A 12,751-nucleotide genomic window follows, 5' to 3' on the forward strand; every position below is an offset into this window, starting at 1 on the left:
AATGTTTATTCGTCATTGTGTTGTGTTTGACTGTGCCGTAAAACAAATTTCCCCTAGGGGACAATGAAGCTTGAATTGCATTGATAGAAACTTAGTTTTTTAGTTCTTGTAGCATATTACAATTAAAATCGTGCCGCAGTATAAGTTATTTAAGTGTAGCTATTGTGTGTTTGAATTGGTAAACTGTCCTGATTTTCTTGCAGTACACGTGCACATGTTTTTTTAGCTCAAATATAGCTAATCCACTGAAGCCCTCGTAAACCCTGTCTCTAATCTGAGTAAAGATACAAAACGCGGTCCCTGCTGTTGCAGCAATATGTCCTCATTTATATTCTGTGGCCGTGCATCCCTTTCAGCTCCTTGGCAGCCCTCTGTTCTGTGTGCCCCAGTGACACAACTCTCTCGTTGCTAATTCTATTAATTACTTAAAGATCCGCCAACTACGGCTTGCTTTTGGTGCGAAGAGCCTGTTGCTGCTGCTAAGTGCTCAGCCTGTGCAGCAGCGAGGTCGGCCACCGAGGCACCCGGCTGCGGCCAACCTATGTGTCCTTTTGTGTCTGTGGGGGAGCAAACTGGGACCCGCTGAGACCTCCCTTTCGGAGTGCTGAAGTTGGAGGTGCACTGAACAATTGAGGATTGGATATGGCGCTCATGTGACCGATTCGAGGCAGACGGCGTGTGCAGTCGGCCTGTTGGACTGCAGAGAGTTCGGGTAGAGCGGCTGTGGGTTCGTTCTGCGCGGAGCCTGAGAGAAACACCGTAGCAGCTAGAGGAACTGGTAAACCTTTCTCTGCCTTCTTATGTGACAATTTGTTTTTTCGCCCGTTGTTGATTTTAATTAACAGGATCTTCTTTCTCTGGTATAGTGATATATACTGCATATTGATTTTAGAATATGAATAGACTATTGGAATACTTAAACTGATGCTGGCACGAAATAAAATGATTTTCTTAAGACGAACTAATTCACACTATACCGTAGTAAGATTTTATATGCTGAAGATGATAGAAGCTCACACACCGGCGTGATACAGTGGTGGCAAATTTTAAATATATTCCAGCACATTGTGTTATATGTCTGTTGAACAAAATGCCCCTAGTTGGTGATGAGAATAATCTGATATAATACCTTGTCAGACCAGTCCAAAACACTAAAGAGCAGTGATTTATTGGCGTTTTATATTCCAATGGCCTCCAAACCGAGACGCCGAATATTAACGAGAAGCACGTTTATCACAATCTTAGAAAACGATCAGGTTCATATGTAATATGTTGTTTTTAAATGTACGCTGATTTAACTAGAATTTAGACTAACTGGACCGTGGAAAAAAATATTTATCAATACGGAGGATATTACTCCTTTCAGCCCCCTGCTCTGTTTTACACGGGTAATGCACATCACATTACTGCTTTCCATATGACTCGGTATTTTGCAACATTATGTGTATTTCATGTGAAACTCTCTATCAGCGAGATTTTGCAGGCAAGAGAAAATTGATGTTAAATAATACTGTAAAGTCCTCAACGACGAAGTTGGCTTTAGAAATTGTCTTCTAGTGTGACTCAGACCACTGAGAATGGAAATAGAGGAAAGTGAACCTCTTTGAAATTACAAATCTGCGTTGTCACTCAACACCACTTTTATTTTCCAGCCAAGAAAAACATATTTAACAAGAAGAAAGGGATGTTAAATGGTTGCCATGCTGCAAGGATGTAGCCACGTTTCAGTGCTTGTCCCCCTCATTCATCATTAAGGTAGGGTGCAAAAGGTCTTTTCACATTTTTCTGTTTACCTATTACCATTATTTTGTAATTATAAATGATTCGAGTACAAGAATTTACTCTTCAGTGTATTGTAATCATTAAGAAGTGTGACTAACTGTACTGACCGTACTATGACTAACTGTACATTGTTTCCATAGCTACAGGGGAAACACATCATTGTCTAGTGCTGTTAATTCAGGGCTGCTGTGTTCGAGTTCTTTACTGTATGTGTAAGCGGGTAGCCTTGGGTTCAGTTCCTGGTGAGTTATTTGTGTGGAGTTTGTATGTTCTCTAAGTATTTGTGTGGGTTTCCTTCAGTTTCTTCCCATAGTTCAGTACTGGTAGGTTAACTTGGCTTATGGGAAAACTGCCCCTGGTGTGAGAGTGTGTGTGTTTCTGTCTGTGCATGCCCTGTGATGGACTGGCATCCTGGCCAGGGTGTATCCTGCCTTGCGCCTGTTGCTTTGCCGGGTTAGGCACCAGCTCCCCATTAACCTTGTATTGGATAAAGTGATTAGAAAAATGGATGAATGTGTCAAAGCATTTTTTGTGTTTTATACCCACATTATCATGGTATATGGATCACTGCAGAAAAAGTTGGTGACATAACATAATTTCCTACCTGAACTACTAAGCCCATTTTAGAAAACTGTAGACTTTGTGGAAAATTGTGCTTTCCGTATGACTAACAGCTTATATTACTAATTATAAATAAAGTAATAATGCAAAGGAGGACTTGTTCTTTAAAACTATTTTATTTCCATGTGAAGATCACAATGTTTAAAGAAAACACTGGGCTCAAATATATAAACCTAATAAAAATAAAGTAAGACATCTACCATTGTAAAACATTTTAATTTGCATTAACAGTAAAGTCTGTATTGTTGGAGTTTAAAAAAAAGTCTTGGCTGTGTACAATAATAAACATGAGAAAATCTAATTAGGTAGAAACATTAACATCACAAGGGTAAACATCTTCAGGATGAATTGCACAATATTTTCCGCCCAAAAGCAATCTTAAAATCGGGGTGTATGGGTCATAACTTACATTTTATATTGGGTTGGATAATTAGGCTCATTGTTAGCACAGTGTATCCTGCAACGCACATTTCAAGAAAATACTGAAGAGATGTCACTGCTTTTGCTTGAAAAAGTGAAACGCCGCTATTTTATTTTTAAAAATGTGTGATTTTATGCTCCAGATCTTGTAAAGATAATGTGTTGATGGTGGCCACAACTACTATCAAACAGGGTGCAGGGGGAACTTGGTGACTCTTGACCCTTATCTGGTCCCAGTGAGAAATGGAGCAGTGGACTCCGAATGAAGCTCCCCACCAGGATGTGGACCTGGTGTGACCCAGTTTTCTAGCTTCAGCTGATCATGGTGCTGCCCTTGGGAGTTCCAGGAGGGTGCTTGTTCTGTGCCCACAGAGCTGCAGCAAATCCTTGTCAGGGTTACAATTCATCTATTGTTTGTTTTACATGTTGTTATTGAAAAACATATCCTTGATGTGTCGGTTGTGTTAACAATCCATAACACACACAGAACTAAAAAACATATCTGGAGGCTCAAAAACAGTTTTGTATTTCCACTTCAGTTTGGCTTTTGGCCAAGGGCAGCAATAGGTTTGTGGCACAGTCCGATAGCAAAGCAGTGTTTTATTTACTTGCTATTCTGAGCTTGTTGGTATTCCAGATTTTGTTAAATTGTAATGTTCCTGCTTGAAGACCACTACAGAGCACTGCCCTAACTAATTCTGGCCGTCCCCTCCATAATCATGGCCCTTATTACTCTCACTCAGGATTGAGCCTTCTGTCGGGTCCAGTTCACATCTGTGAATATCACTCCTGGCACCCCTCATTCAGTCTAGGCCCTGCAACAATAAAGACAAATATGGAACTACAGGCTGTTGACGCAGTCCTCCAGCTCTGTTTTAAATACATTGTTGTAGTGATATAGGATGAAGTTTAATAAAATATAAATCCTTTAATCCTTTGGAATATGTTAATTAATTCCTGTAGCTTTTGTAACAGACGTGGTACAGTTTATGTAATGAGTTAATGAGTCCGTGAATCATGAGTAACAGTATGTGTGTTCATGCACAGACTAATTATCATCATGCAGATCTACCTCAAAATTTGTTACCCCCTGGCATCAACTTAAATCATATTAGAAGAAACCCTAGCGGTACTTTGCTCTTGCGTTCCCTTATACTTTTAAGGCAGCACTGAAGGAGTCCTAAGTTCATCTTTGTTGCACTGCTTGTTATGCTTTTATTTTTTGAACTCTCTCATGTCCTGTTGCAATGCAATTATATGAAACAGTGAAAGGACTGCAGAGTTCCCGTTTCAAGTCATTATACAGCAGACAGTGGGGATGACGTCAAAGCTATTTGTGTTACAGCACTAGTTTGTATCTGCAACGTGTTACTAAAAGAGAAAACCAGGTGTCAGACTCTTAAAGGGAACAGATCTGTCAGCTGTAAAACAAAAAAGACCAGGTCTGATTCCCCATCTTATAAAGCAGGGCTGCAGAGCTACATTACCATTGATACGTCCAATAATTTACCATGCTGTCACATTTGAAAAACAAAACTGCTTTCTGCTTTATAATTCTTGACAAGGTTTTCTTGGACAAGTTATGATGAAAAATCTTACATCCTGCTCAGAGTTGAATTGTGACCTAGGCTTGATTAAATGAAGAGGTTATTTTGTTTTTGGGGTCTCAACCACAGCCCAGATAATACAGTAATGTAGGGTGGTCTGTATTAGATTGCTTCTGGGAAAAGAAGTCTTTCTGATCGACAAAAGACTGACAATTATGCTTTGCATAATGAGACTTTTAAGTCTGTCCTCTATGAAGGAGCTGTCTTTTGTGTAGTTTTCCCAATTGATCCAAAGAAGAGGTTTTTAATAACGTTATGTGTTCTTATGACAAAATGTGCTTATTTTTTCAGGTCTTATTATAGCCGTCACTGTAGAAGTCAACTATTTCTCAACCAATCTAATCTGTAGAGCATTTGAAAGGAATGTTTTGATGCAGCTTCCCTGTTCTCTGTAGCCATTGAACCTCTTACTTTGCACAGGAGGCAATTTTGAGCCCTGCTACAAAGGAGGGAGGTGTTGGAGGGGGATGGGGAGCCATCTTGACATTCGTGGTTGACAGGATCTTCGGGGATGGTTAGTTTTTTAAAGCGAAATATTGGCATCAGTATTGTTCATAGCCCTGTTCACAGGACTGGGCTTCACTGCAGACTCTTATTGTTTCCATGACCCTGACATGGCCCGTGTCTCATTAGGGCGTAAATTAAATTTAAAAACAAAGCTTTATGAGAACCTTTGTGAACCCGAATTGATGTGTTTTATTATTGCCCTTAGATGACTCATATCTTGTGACAGCAACATGGAAACTGCGTCTCAGAGAGCAGAGAGCAGAGAGCATACGAACATTTACAGACGCCATTTCTGAAAACCAGATTAAAGTGTAATTAACATTCCAGGAAATGCCATGATTGATTGATGGACCGCATCTGTGGCTTGATTGTTTGATAAAGCCATGTCCTACTCATGGATAGGCCTGCACCAAATATATGCATGATATTGTATGTGAGTAGATTGTGGAGCACCTTAACTCAGCTTCACAGCACCCTCAGTGAAATTGATTAATGTCTGCAAATACAAGGCAAATCCAGAACGGGAAATGTTTTGTATAGAGAATTAACTCTAGAAAACTGGAAAAAGCTTTCAACAGGAATACAAAAGAATTACTGTAGTATAGAACTGATCAATACACAACAGTTCACCATACTATATGATCAATAAAATGTATAATATAGTAGAAAGTAATCCTTAGACACAAGTGGCCTGATTCTGACTGTGGGCAAACTACTCATTTTTAGCCATTGTCACACAGTGGTATAATAATGAAAAATATTTATGGTTTATGTTTGGTAAATAATTGGCACTAAAGTCCATTTGATAAACACATGGACACTTTTGAAACATTAATTTTAAAGTATTGAATTTTAAAGTCCTCTGAGCTGTTGACTTCAGTATCTTATTAATGAATAATTCTCTATGGATACAAACATATATATATATAGTACAATAAAGTAGTAGATTGTACTGAAATAGTAGGAAATACTATACTATTATATGTATTATAGTATAGTAGTTAAGTAATTATAGCAATTAAGTATTTACATCACAATCCTGTGTCTGGATCCATTTGGATACCATTTTGGAACCATCAGTATTGTTTTGCTCGTCATGGCAATTCTAAGGCTAAGAACAATAGTTTTTCGGAAGGGCAGTGACGTAGCGCTTGTAATATAATCACTTTGCATGAATGTAGCCTGAAAAAAAGGTAACAACTCATTACGATGATTAAAGCATCTGATCTGGCTATAAGATAGCCATATAATTAACTGAAGCATTAAGGTATTTAGAGGAAATTCCTGTAATTCCTTTGTTGCAGCCATGCTTCTCTAATGTCCCATCATTTCTGCATGGCAGAGCATATTCTGAGCTCAGGCAGAATATTTTTGCCCAGAATATGTAGTGCCGTTGTCTATTAGGCACCATGTGTTGCTTTCCAAAATTTCTATAGTCTTTGACCCTATTAAAATGATAAGAAAATAATTCTATTTGTGTTTGATTTACATTAAAAAGAAAAGTACTTAGGGTAGCACAGTGGCGCAATGGTTAATTTTGTTGCTTTGCTGTAGTAAGACCCTGGGTTCAGTTCCTGGGGTGCTATCTACATGTGGTTTTTATCATCTCCCCTTGTTCGCATGGTGTTCCTGCAGGTTCTCCAGTTTCTTCCCGTGGTAAAAAGAGATGCTAGGTGACTTTGGTGAAATTGGTCCTGGTGTAAGTGTGAGGCTGCGTGTGCCCTGTGATGAACTGGTGTCCCATGCAGGGTGTACAGTAGTTTGCCTTGTGCCAGTTGCTTTCTAAGTTAGGCTACAGATACCTCTGCTACTCTGCACTGGATAAGGAGGTTCATAAAATGGCTGGATGGAAAAGGACTTAATTTATGGAGTTCTCTCACTGAAAAGTAAAAATGTAGATGTGATTATTTTGCTTTGAAGTGCAATTAGGTTTTTCCTGATCTCTTATTTGTGAAAATGCACCTCACTCTTGCTATATAAAGTCAATATAGACTTAATGTACTTGGACATTTGCAGAAAAGTCTTGGAAGTGGGACCTTATTATGAAGGAGTGGTTTAAATGTCTGTATCACAGCAAAAACACATTTAAGGATAAGCAAGAACGATACTGGTTTATTGTGTGTCACATTGGTGTAAACTTGTATAAATTGTTAGATACTCTATACAAATCATGTAGGTGTTTTTACAGAGACTGGATTGTGTGTGTACACCCAAATCCCCATTAAATTAAGGAAGAGTCAGTCCATTTCAGTACATTTGAGGTGCACGTACTGCATTAATGATTCTGATCTGGGACATTGGTAATATGCCTTTTTACAGGTGCTTTAAAAGAGATAATTATTATGCAATTGTGAATAACAGCTTAGGAACAGCAAAGCAGAGTACCACATGCTTTAATTTCAATGTAGATGCTAAGTGTCCTTTAAGAGAGGCAGGGTGAGTTGCATTTGATTTCTCTAATATGAGTGTCCACATTTGTACAGAGCGGTGTCTTGTGTAACAAGGTGACTTTCCTTACTGCTCTTCAGTGTCCTGCCTTTGTAGCACATCGTAGCCAATCACAATGAAGCAGCAAGAGTAAGTAGCCAGTATCAGGATAAAAAACATGTCTTGTCAGTCCGAACTGCATAGGAGAGGACAGACAGGTGTTTATTTATGGGGCATTGGCTCCTTTCAGCTATAGCACCTTATCTGTTGCAGTACTTCCAAAATGATTGCTGCAAAGGATTTGATCTGCTATCTCAAAATGTGGATCTAATAGTTCACACTATTAATGATAAAAGAAGTGGATGATCTCTTTAAACTGAAAAATACTACAAAGTGTTTAATTTACAACTGGTATTCCATGCAAGCAATGAATTATTTATTTGATCTGAGATAAAAACAGTTTTAAGAAGGCTTTATTGGATTCTATCATTGAATATACCTGTAGTAGTAATCTTATTCTATTAGGATTATTTATTGATTATAGCCCATAGGTCTGGCATGACATTCTTTTTAATTATTTGGAAGAATGTACAGAAAGGCAGAGGTTTTGAAGAAGCAGTTTATACCATCATTGTTTCAAGTACTATTTGGTTGTCATCACTGGAATTTCATCTAAATTTCAATAGCATAAACTATAAGCAGCCTTGCTTGTATAATCTAACCCAGTTCATTTCAAACAATACAACTTATCAGGTGGTGTGTAATTTTATTTGTACAGTATACACATGCTAAGATGAAAATGTTTTCACTTTTAATAGGCTTACAAAACGACAATACATCAAAGTGAGAATTTGTTAACCAACGATTAAAGAGGCACAAGTGCTACATTAACAGTAATGCCATGTAGAAGGTCAATTTTAAATGTCTCTGTTATAAATACTTCTTTGACCCTCTTATTTTGATTGTTTTGTCTTTTACATGTCACCGTTAATCTACAGAGAGTAGCTTTGCTAAATAATATTTTGAGAAGCATAAATGCAAACATGACCTTATCATGCTGTGGTGGCACATGTATGTCAAATACTGATTTGTTTTGTCTGGAATGAGAGACATATGGGACAGACACACCTGAAGTCAATTTGCTAAAACAATATAGCACCTAATGGATATATAGTTTTCGTGGAACAGTATCTAAACAAAAATGGCATTTCTTTTAATTGGAACACCTAGGCAGAAGTCTGCGGGCAGAGACAAACTCCTCAGCTTCACCAGTCTGTGGACTGTGTGGTAGGACTGTCCAGTACATCCATTCTCATTACCAACTTGTAGCTCCCTCGGCCAAATGAGTCAAGACCAGAATAATATCTCAAACTCATCAATGACCACTGGAGTATTCTGAGATTCTGCCAAAGAAACAGAATCCAGCATCTATTTGTAGTTCTAAAATTCCTTCTGTGTTTCTCAGTAACAATAGTAAGTTGAGAGGAAAGGTGCATTATTACAGAGACAAGAGACATGCCAAAAGTCTTACAACACCCAACACCTGGTCATATTATCAGAGAACATTGTTTGCTAGCTTACTGATTTCCTCATCACCCGCATTTTTTCTGATGTTCCGTAGATACAACAGTATCGTTGACATGAAGCCAAGACTCCTGATTTTCTGATTAATGTTTGGAACATTTTACAGAAGACTTCACATAAACAAATCGAAATGAGATGAGTAAACCCTTTGGTACAGCATGTTCTCTTTTGAAGTTATGTGCCCTTTGACTGGTGAGTGAATTTGATTCATTTGAAAGCTCTGCCCAAACCCATTGATATTTGAAAACCCTTACTTTCTTGCCTCCCTAAATGAAGTGCAAATGCATAAAGTATATGTGACATGCAGTCCTAAATGCCACTTTAGACTCCTATTTTTTTCCACTCCCTTGGATTGCACTGTGTAAAGGGTTCTACTGCGATGCCTACAGACAGGTGTTCAATACAGACACAATGTAAAAACCCTGACGTATGCCTGAAAGGCTACTTTTGTAATGCATGCTTTACACACTTGCTTCCAAGCCCATAAATTAGTCTGTTTGTGAAGCACTCTTTCCTTCCAAATGCTACATATATTCAACAACTGGGACATTTTAACAGGTTTAACATCTAGACAAGCCTTTTAGTGTAGATCATTGATACTGATAAGAGAAAACATTGGGGAAACATTAGAGAGACTTGTACAAATGTCATTAAATGTAGCTTGGATATTTTGTTTTATTATCATAAAGCTAACATGTCAAGAGCTGCCTACACTTTACCTGTGCTGCAGTTTTGGTGTTGAGTGCTTGTCAAAAGTGTCCCACATTACAGTGTTTGTACACGCAGTACTGTAACACTCTCTGTCTGCTGAGTGACGTGTATTCTATTGTTGCGTGCTAGTGTCTTTAATGAAATACTTAAAAAGGAAAGATTCAATATGAGATCAGGATGTGGGTCCCCATCGCAAATGTAAGTTGCTTTAGATAAAAAGCGTCAGTAACAGTAACAGTAATGAAAGGGGCTGATTCTAACCTACTTCTGATTCTCGTGAAAGAAGTTTTGTTTTAAATCTCAGAGAACCTGTGTTTTCTACACTTTTCATTTCTGAGACTTCAACTTTATTTCCTCATGCTTTTTTAAAATAATTTAGCAAATTCCAAGGAGAAAAATGACTTAACCTTGTAAGATTGGCAAAACTCTGTTAGTGAACAGAACATGTTTATGTGCTGAACTAATTAATACATTTTATGTGGTGCAAGTGGTGGAACAAATAGGATTAGAGAGAAACGTAGCAGTGTGAAAGAATGCAAATTCCTCTATACAGTCACCCATTGTATATTTAAAATGTAGATTAAAAAGAAAAAAAATGTATTTCTTGTATTCTTGAGAAACAAGTAAAGGTTTATTCCGTCCTGAAAAGAGACCCAACGTTTCAATTGTGGAGCCTTCTTCGGGTGTGAGGGGGAGTTAATGAAACATGGGAGAACAAAAGACAAAGTAGCAGAGAGAAGGAGGGGAGTGGGAGAGAAGGAGTACCTGCACTCCGGGAGAACTGGGAGAGAGATGTGAAGTCAAAACCTACCTACTTGAACATCTAGTCACAGTATACCACTTAAGCAAATTAGGCGAAGTAGGGCAGTGGACCAAAGTAGCACTTTCTTTAGTTAATAGAGACATGCTGTAATGGAGCTTATTAAAAGAACCTTAGAAAATTGTTGACTTTTGACGTGTTTGAAGTTCCGTGCTTTAAAATCCTCAGCCCTCTTTTGGCAAAGCCCGCCTAAATCAAGCTCATGAATAAAACAAAACTAAAACAATGAAATGAGAATCTGAGGTCATAAATGGAGATGAAGCTGGGTGCACACTGGAAATGTGCAGTGCAGGAAATGTGAAGAGCATGAAGAAAGTAAGGTGAATCCTAGTGAATTATATGTAACAAAAAAGTGTGTTTTATTTTTTATTTTTTCTACACCCACTGAAACAGCACTAACTTCCTTGTTGCAACAAGATAAAAAATACTGGTCTTTTACAAGTTACATGTGCGTCCTTCACTAACCAAGGGCTATATAAAAAGTTATGAGTTAAGCATTAAGAAACCTGATTTTGTAAATGGGAATTTTGGCTTCATGCGAAAGTTTTTTTTATAAAAGCCAAATATACTTAGGATATATACAGTTGGAAGAAGCAAGGACAGAAAAGTGATTTATTTTTAGGGGTTCAAGCAGGGAGCTGCGTCAGCAAACTCTTGCTGCAAAGGAACAAGTAAAGGTTAATTCCATACTGAAAAGTAGTTCGAAAAAACAATTTTTTGGCTGTTAAACCTTCTTCAGGTGTGATTTATTTTTTATTAACTTTCAAAACACCCTTTACGATTGTGAACGAACCATAACATTTAATTTTAAATGTCACAGCACAGTGGAATAGAAAAATCAATGTTTCACAGGACAGTCATGGGATGATATTTAGAAGCTTTTAATTAATTAAGCTTCTCTCAGAATGATCAATACTAATACATGGATAAAATTCTTATTCCAGTCTGCTGTGTATCATTTTAATTGGCCTTGAAGGAAAATTGTTACTTAGAAATCAGGCTCTGTGGTATGTTTTAAGCAACACAATTGTCTATCAGTGACCAGAATATAATTTTATTTTATGGGCATAGAAAACGATGTATAGTGTGTGTCAGTCTAAGTGAGGGGTCAAGTGAGGGTACGGTCTTTTAAGAAAATATCTAAATTGACTTTAGCCTTTAACACAGAGCTTACATTTTTACCAACTCCCCCCCCTGCATTTTCATCATTAGTAATGTGCTTTCTACTCAGAAAGTATGTATTGCTGGAAGTAGTTTATTTTTAGCTTTATATCACATCATTGCAAATTGTCCATGCCAACCACTGTGCAAGGAAGAAGAAGTATTATATATATATAATATTTTTCTTGCTCCACAATGACAGCAGTGTCATCACTAAACATGACATGCTTTTAGAAACACTAAAAATAAATAATTACAACCATGCAGGGGCATAATAGTCCCAACATTTATATAACAATTAATATTTTTAATATTTTGTACAGCTTTTATAAAAAACAGGATATCTTTGCACCAAGGAAGCCAATCAAACACTAGCAGAAAGCAGAATCGCTTAGCTCCTGCCTGTGCCTCTACAGTTCAGAAAGGCAGGGGTCATATTACTGAAAAAGAATGACACCGGACAGAAACAGATGTCACAAAAATATTTAACTTATTTGGTGTTTCATGGGACACAGACATACAGTATATACAGTATATTAAATGCTTAATTGTTTATTTTAAAAAATGAAAAGGAAAACTGTAAGCTATAGTTTCTGTATTGCTATATTTTCTAAGAATACATCACATCCTGAAATCAAATCAAAAGTTTATTTATCAAATGCACAACAATACAGCGTGCAGCAGTAGTTGCTGGCAATTAAATGTCTTTTCTGTGAGCTCACAAAAATCACAAAATTAAGGTTACGAAAACAAGGCTACATAATAATAGATGTAATAGAAATTGAATAAAACTCAATATGTATAGAGCTGCTATGTGTCCATGGTGTATGCAATATATACAAGTAGTGTAGTATGCGGAATACAATGAAAACTGTCCATGTAGCCATTACAGGTGATTTGATAAAGGAGCTGCAGGTTGGCTATTTAGCAGTCTTATTGCCTGGAGGTAGAAGCTGTTCCGTAATCTGTTGGACTTGTACCGAATGCTTCGGTAGTATTTACTGGACGGTAGGAGGGAAAACATTTTTTGACTGGGATGACTGGGGTCCTTGAGAATGGACTTGGCCTTCTTAAGAAGGTGCTAGCATTAAGCCTCTTATTAGATTTAGAT

General features: G+C 37.5%; 1 protein-coding gene across 2 annotated transcripts in view; it reads left to right on the forward strand.

Moving 5' to 3' along the window:
- The first annotated feature begins 226 nt into the window (after nucleotides 1-226).
- tmem108 (transmembrane protein 108) overlaps nucleotides 227-12,751 on the forward strand; it is an 86,843-nt gene continuing 74,318 nt past the window's right edge. Inside the window, exons 1-3 of one of the 2 annotated variants that reach the window (XM_015354617.2) lie at nucleotides 227-778; nucleotides 1,653-1,755; nucleotides 8,986-9,140. The gene's annotated coding sequence lies outside the window, so the exon portion shown is untranslated. The remainder of the gene's footprint in view (nucleotides 779-1,652; nucleotides 1,756-8,985; nucleotides 9,141-12,751) is intronic. The other variant, XM_015354616.2, reaches the window with a different exon arrangement.

Source organism: Lepisosteus oculatus, chromosome 6 (genome assembly GCF_040954835.1).
Source record: "Lepisosteus oculatus isolate fLepOcu1 chromosome 6, fLepOcu1.hap2, whole genome shotgun sequence".
NCBI lineage: Eukaryota > Metazoa > Chordata > Actinopteri > Semionotiformes > Lepisosteidae > Lepisosteus > Lepisosteus oculatus.